Below are 20,194 nucleotides of genomic sequence, written 5' to 3' on the forward strand. Positions count from 1 at the left end.
TCAGCAAAAATAGAGGCGGAATTTAGGGCGGAATACCGTAATAGGGCGGAATTTGAGGAGATTGTGGGAAAGTGGGACGAGCGAGGGATTAAGCGCTCCTGGCTGCAATGACAGCGGATAGATACTAAGGGTAACCTGCTCTTATATTCCATACCGACTAAACACTACGTGTGTCGTCGTGTTCTTTTGTGCGCATGTGGGACACATTAAGAAGCATTCCAGACACAAACGGCAATCGCATTTTTTATAATGTGAATGACCACATAAAAAAAAATGAAACGAAAAAAATCTCTTTTGTTTATCATATCCTGCAACGCAAACGTAGCCTAAATTGCAAGAACTAAAAACCAATAATACAGAATACAGAAGTACAACAAGTATTTCAACTCCATCTATACTAAAATAATGTAAAGTGCATTTTCTCTGGCTGATTATGTCACATTTGATTTCATTACACCGTTCACACTATAGACATGGATATAATTTGTGTGAACGTGACTCTATTTAGAATATTAATGTTGCTTGTCAATAGTTGTGAATGATCATTCAATCGTAATATTTCGTAATTATCTCAATAAGCGAAATCTCCAAAATGTGATTGATATCCTTAGGTTCTTGAAGAGTTGTCTTCATTTCAATGTTTACTAATTATACTTAAGCTTATTTAAAGGCATTGTACCATGTCTAATGACCGAAATGTCTAATCTCTCACTCAATCGGAGCCTATACAACTGAAAAAGCCTTCAAATCAATGTCCTCCCCCAATATGAACTCTCCAATGCAGAGATTTAACAGTTTACCCAAATCGATGGGGAAAAACAAAGTGAAAAGCCAAAATATCTGCGCCAACATGAATTATCAGTGAGTAGCAGCTTTACCCTGTGGGACTGTTAATGTTAATCGGATTAGGCCAGTCATTAATACTTTCCCTCAGGCGGCGGGAGCTGTGGAGATTTTTTGCCAAGTAGGTCTGAGTCAGGGAAAGATGAGGAGCACCCAAGGGAGACAGGGTGGCCCACAGCCTGAGAGCCAGAAAAAGCTGATGACCACAACTTTGGAGAAATGAAGACATTTGGAACCACTTAGTTAGCAGCGCTGGAAGTGTAAAAGTCAAGTTCTAATTCAAGAACTAAATGTAAGATAAATAAACCAACATGATAAAACCTTCCAGACCATTCCTTACATTCAGTGGGAGAGTTAGCTTTGTGTAGCAGTTTTGTGAAGATTATTAATGTTAGTGATCCGTGGTGCAAATTAGCATACATGCTAATAACCACATAATAAAATGTCTTAAATCCAACATTATGCTCCAAAAATGTATCAGGCCCCAACAGTTTGACATTGTGTGTTTTGCTTCACTAAGCACGGCAAATCCTACTTTATAAATGAACTTAGATATTAGATTATACAAGCCTCCCCAGCACTGGCAAAGTTGTATTGATGATTTTACTGAGATGCTTTCAGTTGTATGTACAGACTTTGATGGTTTGGTCATTACAGGTGGTTTCAATGTGCATGTTGATAATATTTGTGTGAGAAACGCTAAAGAGCTTGATTCTGTCCTTAAAACCTCCATGTAAATGACTTGTTGAACTCTGTTTGACACTAGATTCTATGTTACATCTAGTGTTTTGAATGTTCTGGACCCCATCGTCCCTATGAAGGCTAAAATGGTTAAAAATAAGCAGAAGGCGCCGTGGAGTAATGATGATTTGGTCAGGGCACAGAAAAGGGAGTGTCGCCAGACCGAAGGGAAATGGCGCAAGTCAAAGCTCCGGGTTCAAAAAGAGATTCCCAGAGAGAAGTTTTACATGTACAACCTCATTTTATGTAGAACAAGGGAAAGATATTTTTCTGAAATAATTGGAAGCTGCAGTAACAACTGGCGTGTCCTGTTTGCCACAGTAAACAGATTAACAAACCCTCCAGCTCAGCTGCCGTTAGAACTCATTTCCACATCCAAGTGTAATGACTTTGCATTATTCTTTAACGACAAAGTTCAGGGCATTAAAAATGCTATAAATCCCATAATGCAAATAATGACCGTAAAACCACACTTTCTTTCCCACACAGCTAACTCACTTTGCATCTGTAACTGAAAAAAGGTAGTAGCAGGTAGTCCTTGACCAGTTCTTTAAAATCCTTAAAAGGCATAAAATGATTTACTTTAAAAAGTCTCTGTGTTTTGTTCCAAGTAGTTGAAAGCTTTTTTTACTGTCTCTGTGTTGATACGATGGGATTGAAAGATAAAAATGTCCAGAGACCTCAAACGGTGAATACTTAAATTAATGTGCAATAAACCTGATAAATAATCAGGCAAAATGCAAACTAGAGCCTTAAACACAAACAAAAGGAAGTGCTGTTCTCTTCTTGTCCAATGATCACATTCTATTGTTGAATATAATTCACAATTTAACACTCTCCTGTAATGAACCTGAGAGCTGACCCTCAGAGCAGAACCTTAGAGCTGAACCTGAGAGCTGAACCTGAGAGCTGACCCTCAGAGCAGAACCTGAGAGCTGAACCTTAGAGCAGAACCTGAGAGCTGAACCTTAGAGCTGAACCTGAGAGCTGAACCTTAGAGCTGAACCTGAGAGCTGACCCTCAGAGCAGAACCTTAGAGCTGAACCTTAGAGCTGAACCTGAGAGCTGAACCTCAGAGCTGAACCTGAGAGCTGACCCTCAGAGCAGAACCTTAGAGCTGAACCTTAGAGCTGAACCTGAGAGCTGAACCTGAGAGCTGAACCTGAGAGCAGAACCTCAGAGCAGAACCTTAGAGCTGAACCTGAGAGCTGAACCTGAGAGCTGAACCTGAGAGCTGAACCTTAGAGCAGAACCTGAGAGCTGAACCTTAGAGCTGAACCTGAGAGCTGACCCTCAGAGCAGAACCTTAGAGCTGAACCTTAGAGCTGAACCTGAGAGCTGAACCTCAGAGCTGAACCTGAGAGCTGACCCTCAGAGCAGAACCTTAGAGCTGAACCTTAGAGCTGAACCTGAGAGCTGAACCTGAGAGCTGAACCTGAGAGCTGAACCTGAGAGCTGAACCTGAGAGCTGAACCTGAGAGCAGAACCTCAGAGCAGAACCTCAGAGCAGAACCTTAGAGCTGAACCTCAGAGCTGAACCTTAGAGCTGAACCTGAGAGCTGACCCTCAGAGCAGAACCTTAGAGCTGAACCTTAGAGCTGAACCTTAGAGCTGAACCTGAGAGCTGACCCTCAGAGCAGAACCTTAGAGCTGAACCTTAGAGCTGAACCTGAGAGCTGAACCTGAGAGCTGAACCTGAGAGCTGAACCTGAGAGCTGAACCTGAGAGCTGACCCTCAGAGCAGAACCTCAGAGCAGAACCTCAGAGCAGAACCTTAGAGCTGAACCTGAGAGCTGAACCTGAGAGCAGAACCTCAGAGCAGAACCTCAGAGCAGAACCTCAGAGCAGAACCTTAGAGCTGAACCTGAGAGCAGAACCTCAGAGCAGAACCTCAGAGCTGAAAGATAAACTGAGAGATTTTAACACTGTTGCTGTAGAATGCATTTATATATGGTGATATTATCACCATAATCTAGAACTGAAAGAAATGTCGCCTGGATGAACTGTTTTCTACAATTAAAAAGCGTGTTTTATTTCTAAAGAAGATTTATTTGTGAGCTCTTATACTCGCTAGCTCTTGTTTGTTGAATGAGAGTTTATCATCGATACAGATGCCTACAAGTATTTGTAATGAATCAATCTATAACATCAGCAGCTTTTTACCATCTAAAAACATATAGTTGAATATAGTGTCTAAACCAGATTTGGAGAGATTTATCCATGTGTTTGTCTCCAGTAGATTAGACTGTAACGGCTGCTCACTGGCCTCTCCAAACGAGCTGTAAAACAGCTGCAGTACATCCAGAACGCTGCTGCTCGGGTCCTGACTAGAACCAGGAAGTACCATCACATTAGTCCTGTTCTCAGGTCTCTGCACTGGCTCCTGTGGCTCAGAGAAGAGACTTTAAAGCAGCTCTGCTTGTGTACAAGTCTCTCCATGGCCTAGCATCAAGTACATCTTGGATATGTTAGTGCCATATGAACCATCTCGGACTCTGAGGGTCTCAGGGATCGGCCTCCTGCTGGTGCCAGAGTCAGGACTAAACATGGACCGGCCTCCTGCTGGTGCCAGAGTCAGGACTAAACATGGACCGGCCTCCTGCTGGTGCCCAGAGTCAGGACTAAACATGGACCGGCCTCCTACTGGTGCCAGAGTCAGGACTAAACATGGACCGGCCTCCTGCTGGTGCCAGAGTCAGGACTAAACATGGACCGGCCTCCTGCTGGTGCCAGAGTCAGGACTAAACATGGACCGGCCTCCTGCTGGTGCCAGAGTCAGGACTAAACATGGACCGGCCTCCTGCTGGTGCCAGAGTCAGGACTAAACATGGACCGGCCTCCTGCTGGTGCCCAGAGTCAGGACTAAACATGGACCGGCCTCCTGCTGGTGCCAGAGTCAGGACTAAACATGGACCGGCCTCCTGCTGGTGCCCAGAGTCAGGACTAAACATGGACCGGCCTCCTACTGGTGCCAGAGTCAGGACTAAACATGGACCGGCCTCCTGCTGGTGCCAGAGTCAGGACTAAACATGGACCGGCCTCCTGCTGGTGCCAGAGTCAGGACTAAACATGGTCCGGCCTCCTGCTGGTGCCAGAGTCAGGACTAAACATGGACCGGCCTCCTGCTGGTGCCAGAGTCAGGACTAAACATGGACCGGCCTCCTGCTGGTGCCAGAGTCAGGACTAAACATGGACCGGCCTCCTGCTGGTGCATGTTCAAATCTAAGCTAAAAACAGTTTTGTTTAGCTGTAATAATATGACTGAAAGGATTGTATTTGCTCTCTTCACTTTTATGTCTTAAACTGTTTTGTGATTTCTGTAATTTCTTTGTGATTTTAATGCATTTTTTCCTTTTGTGAAGCACTTTGAATTGCCTTGTGTATGAATTGTGCTGTACTAATAAAGTGGCCTTGCCTGGAGTAGATGTACATTTTTTGGCAAACAAAACTTTCTCCCTCTAACTCTAAGCCAAAGTTTACGACGTGGATTGAACCAATACGACATAATTGTAAAACGAAGGTAACGTCTCATCACAATATTACTAGTGGCGCTGGTTTGTTAAAACATTTCCCAATGTACAGCGGGTGACGTGCAAAATGATAAGAGGGGGCTTTCTTTTTTATAATCCACTTGCAGCAAATGTTGCCCCGGCGATGACACGAATAATACACAATGGAAACACGATTTGTGGCACAATTATGCACAGATTTCTCGGCTGAGCTCTCGTCTCAGGCACAAGTTACATCGAGAGGAAACTGACTGGTACATAGTGATTTCAACTCGTTTTACCCAGATTTTTTTTGTTTCACTTATGTCATTGCAAAGCTGTCTTTCTAAACGTGTTGTATACTTTTAATACATTAATATTATAAGACATATAATAGGAATAAGAATAGTAAAAACAAAACAAAACAAAAGTAATAAAATATACACATCATACTAATAAGCAGTAATAAGTAATAAGGAGTTTATTAATAGTAAAGTTAGAAAATGCAGAATAAGACTGTATCATTGGAGCATTTGTATTTCTTTTTAAATGAAATACAAATGTTCTTCTTTCACACACATAAGATTGTTTTTTATTTGTCTTCCCAGTGTGCAGTGAGGCAGGCTCTGAGCAGCTTACTGACGCAAACGCTTGTCCACCGGGACCCGGAGGTGACAGAAGGGCCGAGTTTAATCTGACTCTGCCCCTCTCCCTATCTGACTCCACCCACCGCCATAATTATGCCCCTTCTCTTTGACCCCGCCCACCACATGCCCGTTTGTGCAGATGAGGCGTGAGGAGCACAGACATTCCCTCGAGTAACTGCTCCAAATCATTCAAATCCGCCCAAGTTTTTCATCCAATTTAACACTCGAGACGTTTGCTAATGGCGTGATCGCACTTCGCCCGTGCTCACACCGGTCCAAACAGATCAGGGGGAACACGGGGATGCTAATTTTAAAGCTGTAAGCAAGGGAGACTGGGGAAGACCTTACAGAAGAGATCATTTTAGGAGGGAAAGCCAAGATGGAGTCGAAACAAAACAGGATCAAAACAAGCCAGGATGTTTTAAATCTGCCACATAACAATCTCGGGAGAATTGAAACGGAATCATTTCTGAAAAGACACTGTGAACAGGAGTCAACAAGCAAATGAATGAAGCAAAATACAACTCCAGGTATGTTTTTGATGAGAGAACAATGTTATAACATGGATACAAGCTCAACAATGTACATTTTGCATAATATGTGCATTTTAGTAACCAGAATAGTTTAAAGAGACAGTTAGATTGTTGCCAAGATGAATGCTGTTTGTCTCCACTGTTCTAATGTTAGCACAGGTTAGCACAGGTTAGCACGCCTCAGACTGACTGATTACTACTGTATTGGAAAGCGACTGTAGCCACGATAAAGACATAGGGCTATTACCAAAAAGACTTCAGAAAGCTATTGTGCTATTATTGTCTTTAAGGGATAGACAAGTCTATTGAAGTATTTATTAAATATCTGCACTTACATGCTGTGCTAATTTTAATCAAGCTCATATGCTCCAACAGGAAACAGGAAACGGTTGAGATCAAACGGACCAGAACGACAGAAGAGCTTTTATTGGCATGGCCTTACACCTTTTTTAAACATGGACGGGGATTTAACAAACTTCCAGGATTAGAAAGATGAAAGTGCCATTGTACTTCTTTAACTGTTTTCAAAATAGGAAACCTACAATAATCATAATTACAGACCTGTTTGCTGTTGACTAGGCTCTCAATGAAGCTCTTTCACTTGAATATTTCATCTACATCAAACTTTGGCTAAATGGATCATATCTTTTCTCCTCGGCTCATTCTACTTTAAAAAAACAAAATAATATGTATAGTCTCGTTATGGCACTAGGCTGTAACAGTTAATCGACTATCGTGACTCCAAAACATAACGAAAATACCTTTTTGTAACAAAGACAGCAACAGAATCAGATTACCATTATATATTTCAAAAAATCAAAAAAATAATCACAGAGTAGTCGACTATAAAAACCATCATTAGTGTCAGCCCTACTACAATGCATCTGGAAAGTGCTAAATATGTGATTTTTGAGGTTCATGTATCGCACAAAACGTCAATCGATCATAAAATGAACCACAAAAGTGCAGAAACATCACTTTATACTCTGGAGATTACACTAGACGTTTCTGTTACTTTCTGCAGGATTCTTCAATAGCTTCAAACATACAGGCAATAAACTTTTCTAATTTAGCACATCTCCAGAACAACACTTGCAATATTACACATTTTTAATACATCTCCCACCTCTAGCGGAAAGGTGTCACTGTCAGCAATCACAACTCTGACTTTCACTTACATAAACGTTGCGCTACATATGATTACACTTCATCCCCGCTCCACATGCAGCTTCTGGGAACGAAAAGCCTCTGAACCATAAAGATCAGATTCTACCTCCAACCCCCACTTTTCAAAACTTCCATTAATAATCAATGCTAAGTGCTGGGAATCTTGCGTCGGGCTCAGTGGGAAGCTAAGGGGATCAGGTTATATTTGTGTGTGTGTGTGTGTGTGTGTGTGTGTGCGTGTGTGTGTAGGTCTAATGGACATCGATACAGAGGAGGAGACAATTATTGACAGTCTTACGGCACTATTCTTGAGTTACAGTAGAGCGTGAAGGCTGCAGGAAGTTGATACGAGGTCTCGGTTTCTGCACGCTCGCTCACTCACTATGAAGTCATGAGGTGGGGCAGATAAAGCAAATTATCCATCCATCCATCCATCTTCTACCGCTTTATCCGGGGCCGGGTCGCGGGGGCAGCAGTCTGAGCAGGGACTCCCAGACTTCCTTCTCCCCAGACACTTCCTTTAACTCCTCCGGGGGGATCCCGAGGCGTTCCCAGGCCAGCCGAGAGACATAGTCTCTCCAGCGTGTCCTGGGTCTTCCCCGGGGCCTCTTCCCGGTGGGACATGCCTGAAACACCTCCCGAGGGAGGCGCCCAGGAGGCATCCGGAACAGATGCCCGAGCCACCTCAGCTGGCTCCTCAAGATGTGGAGGAGCAGCGACTCTACTCCGAGCTCCCCCCGTGTGGCCGAGCTCCTCACCTTATCTCTAAGGGAGCGCCCAGCCACACGGCGGAGGAAACTCATTTCGACCGCTTGTATCCACGATCTTGTTCTTTCGGTCACTACCCAAAGCTCATGACCATAGGTGAGGGTAGGAACGTAGACCGACCGGTAAATAGAGAGCTTTGCCTTTCGGCTCAGCTCCCTCTTTACCACAACGGTCCGATGCAGCGACTGCATCACTGCAGCCGCTGCACCGATCCGCCTGTCGATCTCACGCTCCATCCTTCCCTCACTCGTGAACAAGACCCCGAGATACTTGAACTCCTCCACTTGGGGCAAGGACACCCCACCCACCTGAAGAGGGCAAGCCACCTTTTTCCGGTCGAGAACCATGGCCTCGGATTTAGAGGTGCTGATTCTCATCCCAGCCGCTTCACACTCGGCTGCAAACCGTCCCAGTGCATGTTGCAGGTCCGGGTTTGATGGAGCCATCAGGACAACATCGTCTGCAAACAGCAGAGATGAGATCCTGTGGTCCCCAAACCGGACACCCTCCGACCCCTGACTGCGCCTAGAAATTCTGTCCATAAAAATTATGAACAGAACCGGTGACACAGGGCAGCCCTGGCGGAGTCCAACATGCACTGGGAACAGGTCTGACTTACTGCCGGCAATGCGAACACAGCTCCTGCTCCGGTCATACAGGGACCGGACAGCCCTGAGCAAAGGGCCCCGGACCCCGTACTCCCGGAGCACCCCCCAAAGGACACCCCGAGGGACACGGTCGAAAGCCTTCTCCAGATCCACAAAGCACATGTGGACTGGTTGGGCAAACTCCCATGAACCCTCGAGCACCCGATGGAGGGTATAGAGCTGGTCCAGTGTTCCACGACCGGGACGAAAACCACTCTGCTCCTCCTGAATCCGAGGTTCGACTATCGGTCGGATTCTCCTCTCCAGTACCTTGGAATAGACCTTACCCGGGAGGCTGAGGAGTGTGATCCCTCTGTAGTTGGAACACACCCTCCGGTCCCCCTTCTTGAACAGAGAGACCACCACCCCGGTCTGCCAGTCCAGAGGCACGGTCCCCGAACGCCACGCGATGTTGCAGAGACGTGTCAACCAAGGCAGTCCTACAACATCCAGATACTTTAGGTACTCAGGGCGAATCTCATCCACCCCCGGAGCCATGCCACCGAGGAGTTTGCGAACAACCTCAGTGACTTCAGCTTGGGTGATGGATGAGCCAGCCTCCGAGTCCCCGGTCTCTACTTCCTCTTCGGAAGACGTGACTGAGGGATTAAGGAGATCCTCAAAGTATTCCTTCCACCGTCCGACGACATCCCCAGTCGAGGTCAGCAGGTCTCCACCCGCACCGTAAACGGTGTTGGTGAGACACTGCTTCCCCCTCCTGAGGCGCCGGACGGTTTGCCAGAATTTCTTTGGTGCCGACCGATAGTCCTCCTCCATGGCCTCCCCGAACTCCTCCCAGGCCCGGGTTTTTTCCTCTGCGACAGCACGGGCCGCGGCTCGCTTGGCCTGCCGATACCCGTCGATGACCTCCGGAGACCTACAAGCTAGAGTGGCCTGATAGGCCTCCTTCTTCAGTCTGACGGCATCCCTTACTTCCGGTGTCCACCACCGGGTTCGGGGGTTGCCGCCACGACAGGCACCGGAGACCTTGCGACCACAGCTCCGAGCAGCCGCATCAACAATGGAGGCGGAGGACATGGTCCACTCGGACTCAATGTCCCCAGCCTCCCCCGGGACATGGGAGAAGCTCTCCCGGAGGTGCGAGTTGAATACCCTACTGACAGAGGGCTCCACTAGACGTTCCCAACAGACCCTCACAATGCGCTTGGGTCTGCCAAGTCTGTCCGGCTTCCTCCTCCGCCAGCGGATCCAACTCACCACCAGGTGGTGATCGGTTGACAACTCTGCCCCTCTCTTCACCCGAGTGTCCAAGACACGCGGCCGGAGGTCTGATGACACGACAACAAAGTCGATCATTGACCTCCGGCCTAGGGTGTCCTGGTGCCACGTGCACTGATGGACACCCTTGTGCTTGAACATGGTGTTCGTTATGGACAATCCGTGGCTAGCACAGAAGTCCAATAACTGAACACCGCTCGGGTTCAGATCGGGGAAGCCGTTCTTCCCGATCACCCCTCTCCAGGTGTCACTGTCATTGCCCACGTGGGCGTTGAAGTCCCCCAGTAGAACAACGGAGTCCCCGGTCGGTGCACTGTCCAGTACCCCTCCAAGAAGGCCGGGTACTCTGCACTGCTGTTCGGCCTGTAGGCCGCCACAACAGTGAGAGACCTGTCCCCCACCCGAAGGCGGAGGGACGCGACCCTCTCGTTCACCGGGGTAAACTCCAACACGTGGCGGCTGAGCTGAGGGGCTATAAGCAAGCCCACACCAGCCCGCCGCCTCTCCCCGCGGGCAACACCAGAGAAGTGGAGCGTCCAGCCCCTCTGGACATTATTGTCCTTAGTGATCTTTAGATGTTAAATAAAGCAAATTATTTAACATCTAAAGATCACTAAGGACAATAATGCTTTGCAACCAAAAATATGAATTCCTTACATCTGCATTGGATTTTGTTATGTCCATGGATTACGTTTGAGTAAATAAAATATCTCTAAAGTCTAAAACGTGCTGAGAGTAATTAAAGTTCATAGTTTCTGTGTTCTGATCACTGAGAATGGCATTAAACCTTTTTCTGATTCTGACTCAACAGATTTATTACAATTTTGATTGATTTTTATAATTTTAAAAAATAACAACAACAACACTAATTTGAAGTTTTACCTAATAATAGAGTGTATTAAAATGAGCTCAAATCCTCTCACACACACACAAAAATCAAACATTGGTTGGGCCTGGTTTGAATTGGTTTAGTCATGGTGTAGCCCAGGTTTAGTTCTGAGTTTAGTTCCAAATTTGGTAGCATTTATCATTCTTTTTCATTTCAGTATTTTTATATATATATATTTTTAGAGAGCTTCTTTGTAATTCCACATAATGACTTCCCCTGAGGCGTTACGAAACACAACTTCAAAACAACCAATTTGACATTTTTTGATGATATCTTGTCTCAGAAGACATTGGCCGACAGGAAGAGTTTTGCAACACCATTATTTATCCTGCACAATGGTCATAAACATACAAAGACCGGCCAAGGGTTTACACACATTCACCCACGTATTCATTCAAACCACTTACATTGCTGTGATGTCCCTGTCTTTGGAGTGACTGCAGACTTTGCAGGACCCGTTTTGGTTCGGCACTTGCTAGCGCGGGGTGGGTTAGCTGCTAACGTGTGTGGTGCACATATAGGCGCGACATGAGTTAGCTAGCTGTGGTGTTAGCGGCAGAGCTCCAGGGAGCGAGGTACAAAATATGGTCTAATTTGTCAGTTCGTTTATGCTTGCCAATATCGGATTAACTATTCAGGCAAAAAATGTACTCAAGTAACAGTACTGTAACTTTAAAGAAGATAAGAAATTAGTAGTGAGTAAAAAAGTATTAGAGGAATCTACTCCTTAACTGGCAGGATGTAAAATAAGATTTATAATTTGAAGTTAATGTAATTGGAAGGATAAATAAAATATTCAGTAGATACAGCTGGCATCTGAGGGAACAGCTATTAATGGACCTCTGTGAGGGAACCAATCCATTCATTTCAATGTAGAAGAGCTGCTCTGTCACCCACTGTTCAACAACTACAAGAGCAAACGCCAACTTTGTTATATACTGTATATGGTGCCAAATACAGACACAAAGACAGGTAGAAGTATAAAGTGGTCCAACGGCTTAAATGATGCGCTGCCATTTGTGTCTAGTCACTTTATTCCAGAGGCGTGTCTGGGCGCCGCCATATGACGTAATCCGTCTTTTGGTTGTATTAGTTACTAGCAGTAATAAAGTGTCTTAAAACTATTCTGAGAAGTATAATTTAATTAAACGTTGGATGTAATTTTATAGTTTTAATTCAACCACTTTATTAAAGGCGGTATGGACGATTTTTCGTCGATTTGAGAACGCAGGTGGAAGTGCGCATGTCACTCCCCCGTGTGGACTGATACAACACACACGTGCGTTTGTTTATTAGCGCAACTGAGGGCATCGCATCTCTCGTCTCCTGTAGATTTCTGTCCACTTCGCGTCAGCTCGAACTGTCTTTCTCCGTCTTCATTTTGCCCCGTACACTGAGGGAACTATATTATGATAGATCCATGCGCTTAGGCACGAGGAAACGTGGGGACGAGCCTGACGCGGCTGGAGGTGAACGGTAGGTGCGTGTTATGATTGATACATGGCAGGACAAATGATTTATCCACGCCACGAGGAATTATGATAAAAAATTTGCTGAAAAAAATCGTCCATACCACCTTTAAGACTCAACATAGTACTTGGCACTCGGTACAATGGATGGTACACAGTCCATTTGGAATAAATAAACTGCTTTACATAGTTTTGTCTATAGTGGCCTAAATGCTAAAGATATATATATGATTAAAGTTAAGCACAATTTTTATCTCTACATGACATTTATTATAAAAATATTACACAATTTGGAAACTCATTTCATCTATAGGGCAGTGATTGGCTCTAGAACAGCTAAATGCACTGTCCGCCTTAAAGTCCGTGCAGTATGATCTTTGGTAATGTCATTCCATTTGGCAGCGGCGGCGTGAATCACCGCACAGGCTCATGCAAATAAGGCTCTTACTGAAATGAAAATGCTCAAATGAAATCATAAATTAGTCCGCAGTCAATAGAGCAACATAAAGCCATCATTTATGCTGGATTCAGATGTGACGTAAGCTTCAAAGTTCAGTTTAGGACAGTCATGCTTTTGTTGAAGTATTTCAATATTGTGGAAATCCCCCCTCAAAAAAGAGATGGGAGACCACACGAATGCAGAAGGGAAATTAGCAATCCGGCATGTTTACAGCATGTGTATCATGCTGTAAACATGCCGTATGGGCATTAACGTGCAAATACTCCTACTCACTTGCATCAAATTATAACAAAAAAGACATACACATGTATATTTCTTATTATTTGAACTTATTTATTCACTAAAAATATGTTTCGAATTCGAAATTCGGTTCTTATGTTTTTCTAATTATGACTTTGTTTGGTTCATTCTGTGGCAAATATTTATCAAAGTTTTACAACATAGCCTTACAAAAATAAATTGATTTGATTTGATTTGAACAGTCAAGTTCCAGTTTGTGAAGAAAAGATGAAAACTAACATCAAGCGACATTCTTTAAAAAATTGGGCAACAATTGACATTCAACTGACACATTTTTTTGACAGTTTAAACACTTACAGAAATAAAGGTGTGTTCAGTCAAATCATAACTATGGTATAATCTAATTGTGAAATACTCATGTCCAACCAGGAAGTAAAAGTATAAACGTTAATCAAAATTGTCGACCTGGGGAAAAATATGCAAACGTTTTAGTCAAATCTGAAATACAGTATGATCATGTTCACTCTGTTTTAGTAAAACGTTGTCTAACCTCTAATCTGTCACATGACCTTTAAGTACCTCTTGATGGATGGAGACTGGATAGGATGGGACCACCACACAAGAGCAGACTGGTGCTACAGCCTGAGGACTGCCCCGTCACAACACATGTCTGACCGTGGCTCTGACCGTGGCTCTGACCGTGGCTCTGACCGTGGCTCTGACCGTGGCTCTGACCTTGGCTCTGACCGTGGCTCTGACCTTGGCTCTGACCGTGGCTCTGAACGTGGCTCTGACCGTGGCTCTGACCTTGGCTCTGACCGTGGCTCTGACCTTGGCTCTGACCTTGGCTCTGACCGTGGCTCTGAACGTGGCTCTGACCTTGGCTCTGACCGTGGCTCTGACCTTGGCTCTGACCTTGGCTCTGACCGTGGCTCTGAACGTGGCTCTGACCGTGGCTCTGACCTTGGCTCTGACCGTGGCTCTGACCTTGGCTCTGACCGTGGCTCTGAACGTGGCTCTGACCTTGGCTCTGACCGTGGCTTTGAACGTGGCTCTGAACGTGGCTCTGACCGTGGCTCTGAACGTGGCTCTGAACGTGGCTTTGAACGTGGCTCTGAACGTGGCTCTGAACGTGGCTCTGAACGTGGCTTTGAACGTGGCTCTGACCGTGGCTTTGAACGTGGCTCTGAACGTGGCTCTGACCGTGGCTCTGAACGTGGCTTTGAACGTGGCTCTGAACGTGGCTCTGAACGTGGCTCTGAACGTGGCTCTGACCGTGGCTCTGAACGTGGCTCTGACTGTGGCTCTGACCGTGGCTCTGAACGTGGCTCTGAACGTGGCTCTGACCGTGGCTCTGAACGTGGCTCTGAACGTGGCTTTGAACGTGGCTCTGAACGTGGCTCTGAACGTGGCTCTGAACGTGGCTTTGAACGTGGCTCTGACCGTGGCTCTGAACGTGGCTCTGAACGTGGCTCTGAACGTGGCTTTGAACGTGGCTCTGAACGTGGCTCTGACCGTGGCTCTGACCGTGGCTCTGAACGTGGCTCTGAACGTGGCTCTGAACGTGGCTTTGAACGTGGCTCTGAACGTGGCTCTGAACGTGGCTTTGAACGTGGCTCTGACCGTGGCTCTGAACGTGGCTCTGAACGTGGCTCTGAACGTGGCTTTGAACGTGGCTCTGAACGTGGCTCTGACCGTGGCTCTGAACGTGGCTTTGAACGTGGCTCTGAACGTGGCTCTGAACGTGGCTTTGAACGTGGCTCTGAACGTGGCTCTGAACGTGGCTCTGACCTTGGCTCTGACCGTGGCTCTGAACGTGGCTCTGACCGTGGCTCTGACCGTGGCTCTGAACGTGGCTCTGACCGTGGCTCTGACCGTGGCTCTGACCGTGGCTCTGAACGTGGCTCTGACCGTGGCTCTGAACGTGGCTCTGACCGTGGCTCTGAAAGTGGCTCTGAACGTGGCTCTGACCGTGGCTCTGAACGTGGCTCTGACCTTGGCTCTGACCGTGGCTCTGAACGTGGCTCTGACCGTGGCTCTGACCGTGGCTTTGAACGTGGCTCTGAACGTGGCTCTGAACGTGGCTCTGACCGTGGCTCTGAACGTGGCTCTGACCGTGGCTCTGAACCTGGCTCTGACCGTGGCTCTGAACGTGGCTCTGACCGTGGCTCTGACCGTGGCTCTGAACGTGGCTCTGAACGTGGCTTTGAACGTGGCTCTGAACGTGGCTCTGAACGTGGCTCTGACCTTGGCTCTGACCGTGGCTCTGAACGTGGCTCTGACCGTGGCTCTGAACGTGGCTCTGACCGTGGCTCTGACCGTGGCTCTGAACGTGGCTCTGACCGTGGCTCTGAACGTGGCTCTGACCGTGGCTCTGACCGTGGCTCTGAACGTGGCTCTGACCGTGGCTCTGACCGTGGCTTTGAACGTGGCTCTGAACGTGGCTCTGAACGTGGCTCTGAACGTGGCTCTGACCGTGGCTCTGAACGTGGCTCTGACCGTGGCTCTGAACGTGGCTCTGAACGTGGCTCTGAACGTGGCTTTGAACGTGGCTCTGAACGTGGCTCTGACCGTGGCTCTGAACGTGGCTCTGAACGTGGCTTTGAACGTGGCTCTGAACGTGGCTCTGAACGTGGCTTTGAACGTGGCTCTGAACGTGGCTCTGAACGTGGCTCTGACCTTGGCTCTGACCGTGACTCTGAACGTGGCTCTGACCGTGGCTCTGAACGTGGCTCTGACCGTGGCTCTGACCGTGGCTCTGAACGTGGCTCTGACCGTGGCTCTGAACGTGGCTCTGACCGTGGCTCTGACCGTGGCTCTGAACGTGGCTCTGACCGTGGCTCTGAACGTGGCTCTGACCGTGGCTCTGACCGTGGCTCTGAACGTGGCTCTGACCGTGGCTCTGACCGTGGCTCTGAACGTGGCTCTGAACGTGGCTCTGAACGTGGCTCTGACCGTGGCTCATGATAACAGAACTCTTCTTGTTTCATTTCTCATTCATGGGGTGGAAGAGCTATGCAAATGTACAGCTCCTTTTGAGTACATTTCACTGCTATCACTGCAATTACAACACGGCTACTACAACAATTGCTACTGCTTTGGTGCATTCTTTTTTTGCTATTTTAAGTTTTATTAGAAAATAGACAACAACAACAACAACAACAATAGAAAAGAAAAAAAAAAAAAAAACGAGCTGGACCAGGTAGAACATAAGGCAAGTAAAATAGAAGTAGACAATATGGGAGTTGCATCAGGGAAAAATAATTAGAATAAAATTAGAGCATATTACATTCTGAAAAATAGACTCATTTTGTCCATTGTATTTAAGTTTTTAGTTTAGTCACAGTTTAGAAACAAGTAAGATTAAAGAATGAATATCTAACTGACCAATACCTGTTTATTACGCGGCTGTTGGCATACAAGCTAATTTTGGCGCTAATTGCAAACGTTAACAGTCGACACAAAACTGCTTACATTTGCTAATGTTTTCTAACGCAGCTCTGGTGTTACGCGCATGTGGTCGAGTGGTTGTTTGTTGCTAAAACAGCCCTGGTTTGTCATAGTTTATGATGTTTGAAAGCTAATGCTAACCCTCCCATTGAAAATACAATAGAGCAAATGTATGGAACAGTACCAGCTTTTAAGAATGCAGGCGTACTCAAACACTGAAAGGATTTATTGACACCCAAGAAAATATTTCTTGTACTTACTGCTACCACTACTATTACTACTAGCCTATACTACTAAAACTACTACAACTAACACAGCTTATTAGTGTTATTAGACCATCTACTTGCCAAGCATTATTTCTATCAGAACCAATATGGACACGACAACCTTTAATGCCTCCATTACTAATTCTCCATCTGCTAAAAATACAAACTAACTCACTAACTAACTACTATTACTTCTATAACAGCAAAGGATCATGGTCAATGTATTTCACATCCATTTGTATTGCAACTAAACAATACATTTTGATCTCAGGAGCATTTCATTTGCTACAATGTCCAAAGTGCAACAGTGTCAAGAGGTTTTTGGTTTTTATGATTTTGTTTCTGTTTACCCTTTTGGTTGTGACAGTTCCGTTGGACAAAAGGAGGGCTTGGCCGGGGGGGCAGTAATATCGATGGATCTAATTCTCTATGAAAGCTGACACTCTGGACCACATGAGGAGTGTTTTGTGCAGGCAGGTAATAGGTCCTCTGCCTCTCCGGGCTCCCTGAGGTGGGCTGGGTGTAAATTACATCCAACATGGCCCCTGTACACGGACCACCGACAGGAGCCAGTATCGCCTCCTCACGCCCGCCCACACCTTACACTGTAAAACCTGAGGCTCACGACGGCCAAGAGGAAGTCTCCATGGCCATTTGCACCAGACATCCAACATGAAGGTTATGTCTTGGTGGATCATTTGTCAGTTAATAATAATAGCAATGGCAATGATTGGTTTGAGGACGTATTGGGATTGTAAGGCTGCGTTCATGGGGTCTTTGGGTGTTCGGTTTTCTGAGAGGAGAAGATCTGATTTCATTTGCGTTTGTTCTCAGAAAGTCTGGATTTTAATGTCACCAATAAGAAAAAAATCAATCAGCACAGAGTTAAATAGAGATAACCACTAACATTTATTGTTGTTAGCCTTATCAAAAGCATAAGATGGGAAACATATATGGTTTTTCTTAACGTTAATTAAGTAAAGTAATCAATTAAGTAGTTGGGTCTTTCTTGTGCAAATTCTATGGTCTTGACTACTGACAGTAAACACCTAAGTGTTGCTGGAGACATGTTTTGTCAAAGAGCACAAATGTTTAAGATAAATGAACAAATCAGCTGATGCTCGCCCCGTCTCCACAGCACAGTGACGTCAGGTGTGGATGTTACGCAGCAGCGTTTGATCCCAGTTACCCAACTTATGTGCGCGTTCATGCGTGTTTTCCAACTTTCCTCAGGACCACGTATTCCATGGATGGCTGCTCTTTTGGCTGACGGGCAAGCACTCTGGAGTAGCATTGAAACTATATTTTGGGAACTAAAAAGGACTGTTGAATTCCACGAAATCCACGCTGTCCATATTTATTTAGGACCAGTTAAGTCTTGCCTAGTACTTTTTGGACATGGTTTAATAGGCCTACAGTCTCTGGTGCAGATTTTTGACCATTAATTTCAATAAAAGTAAATAAGACAAGAGCATGAATAGAATAGAATGGGCCCTGTATTTGTGTCATCCAATAATAATCAATCATATGTAAAAAATAAAGACCACCAGCTGCCATTGTTACAAACACTGCCTTAACATTAGTACAGTATATAATATAGTTACACATACAGGTTCTGCAGCTCAGAATTATGAATGTATCCCTCAGTAAGAAGTTCAAGTCTAGACCAATGTGGGTTCAACTTTAGCAATTCAGTCTAGATTTGTGAGGTTCACAGGGGGAAGTGGGGAGAGCAAAAGGCCTGCAAACGCACACAGCAGGCCCTAGATCTACTCAAGTCTTATTGGAAGTGTCAGGAACGCTTGGATGGAAGACAGAGCAGAGGAGAGGAGGAAGAGGGAGCGGAGGAGAGGAGTGCATGAGGCAGGAGAGGCTGACAGAGAACATTTCTTAGCCTGTCAGGTCAGGATATGCTATATAAACGGCTCCCAGGCCACGCACGTTCTCATTAGCCCCGCGATGTGCTGAGAAGGCCCACACACCAATGACTCCAGCAGCTCCAGGACATCGCTCAGGAGCTGCTGACACCTACGACCCACCAGGGGCACCCACAACCCACCAGGGGCACCCATGACACACCAGGGGCACCCGCAACCCACCAGGGGCACCCACGACCCACCAGGGGCACCCACACGCCGGGTAAACAAGGAGAAGGCCAGACATTTACAGCCAGCCAGGAGACAACCGGAACATAAGACACCAACAAGTTACTAACACTTACTTTGCACATTTGCTTTTCTCAGGGGAAATATTCATAAAGCGCATTTCTTTGCAATTATATCTGATATAATCAATCCATACTCTAGTTTTAACTTATATGAGACCACTTTATTTTGGACTGAAATTTGAATTAAAGTAAACAGTGTGATACATCTATATTTTAACTTTTGAGGGAGTCATTTTGTAGGAGTTCTAAAATATTCCCGGATGAGCCAAGTTACGAAGTGATCGATCGCTGTTGACTAATTACGTATCTATATGCAACCCTCGAGTCTGTGGGGTCCTTGTGATCGTGTTGGGACTATTTGTCGGGTCACAGCTCGCATACCTCAAATTATGAGCTTCCAACAGCTTTACAGACCAGAGCACGAAAGCAGCGCTAGTGACAACTCTTAAACTTTGGAAATCGCACAAACAAATCGCGCTAAAGTGACTGTAACAGGCTCCTTACCTCCAGTGTTTACAGCGCTCATCTGTGTCCTCATAAACAGGTTTAATCTACACACGTTTTGTTTTATTTTTGCAAAAACTTTGATTTGACGTAGCTCCAATTAGCATCGACCAAGTGATCGGGTTTGAGCAACCGGCAGAGATAGAGAATTTCAAATCTGAGAAGGCATTATCTGTATTATTTTATTATTATCATTGAATTTACCGGCATTTAGCAAATTTCCAAATCCATATCTTTCCCCCCATCATTCTCACCCAAATCTACTGATCTCAGCTTGTCCAACTGTCGACATATTAGCATAGCATTCTTGTTTTGACTGGAAGAGAAACAACATTGTCCGCCCGGCGCACCCACACTCCGTCTAAGCCGCCCCAGCAGCTAATCCGGCAGGCTTTCCATTCAAAACTGCCAAAGCATGTCCAAATGTGCGCTCTCATCTCCCCTTATGAAAACAGACAAATATTCCCCGCTTTCGTGCACATTTTCAAACCATTCTTCCACTTTTCCGTTTCTTCTAAGTCATCGCCGGCGACACATTCTGAGGTAAAGACGGAAAACGAGGGAAAATAAAAGGGTATTACGGTACAAAGCAATGTGACAGTCGACGCGATAACAAAGGAATTATTTAAAATAGAAGTGTCACGAGGGACAACATGCTGTCTATTTTTAGTCTTGT

Source organism: Eucyclogobius newberryi, unplaced genomic scaffold (genome assembly GCF_026437365.1).
Source record: "Eucyclogobius newberryi isolate DKJ021-1_F unplaced genomic scaffold, fEucNew1.0.hap1 SCAF_238, whole genome shotgun sequence".
Taxonomy (NCBI): Eukaryota; Metazoa; Chordata; class Actinopteri; order Gobiiformes; family Gobiidae; genus Eucyclogobius; species Eucyclogobius newberryi.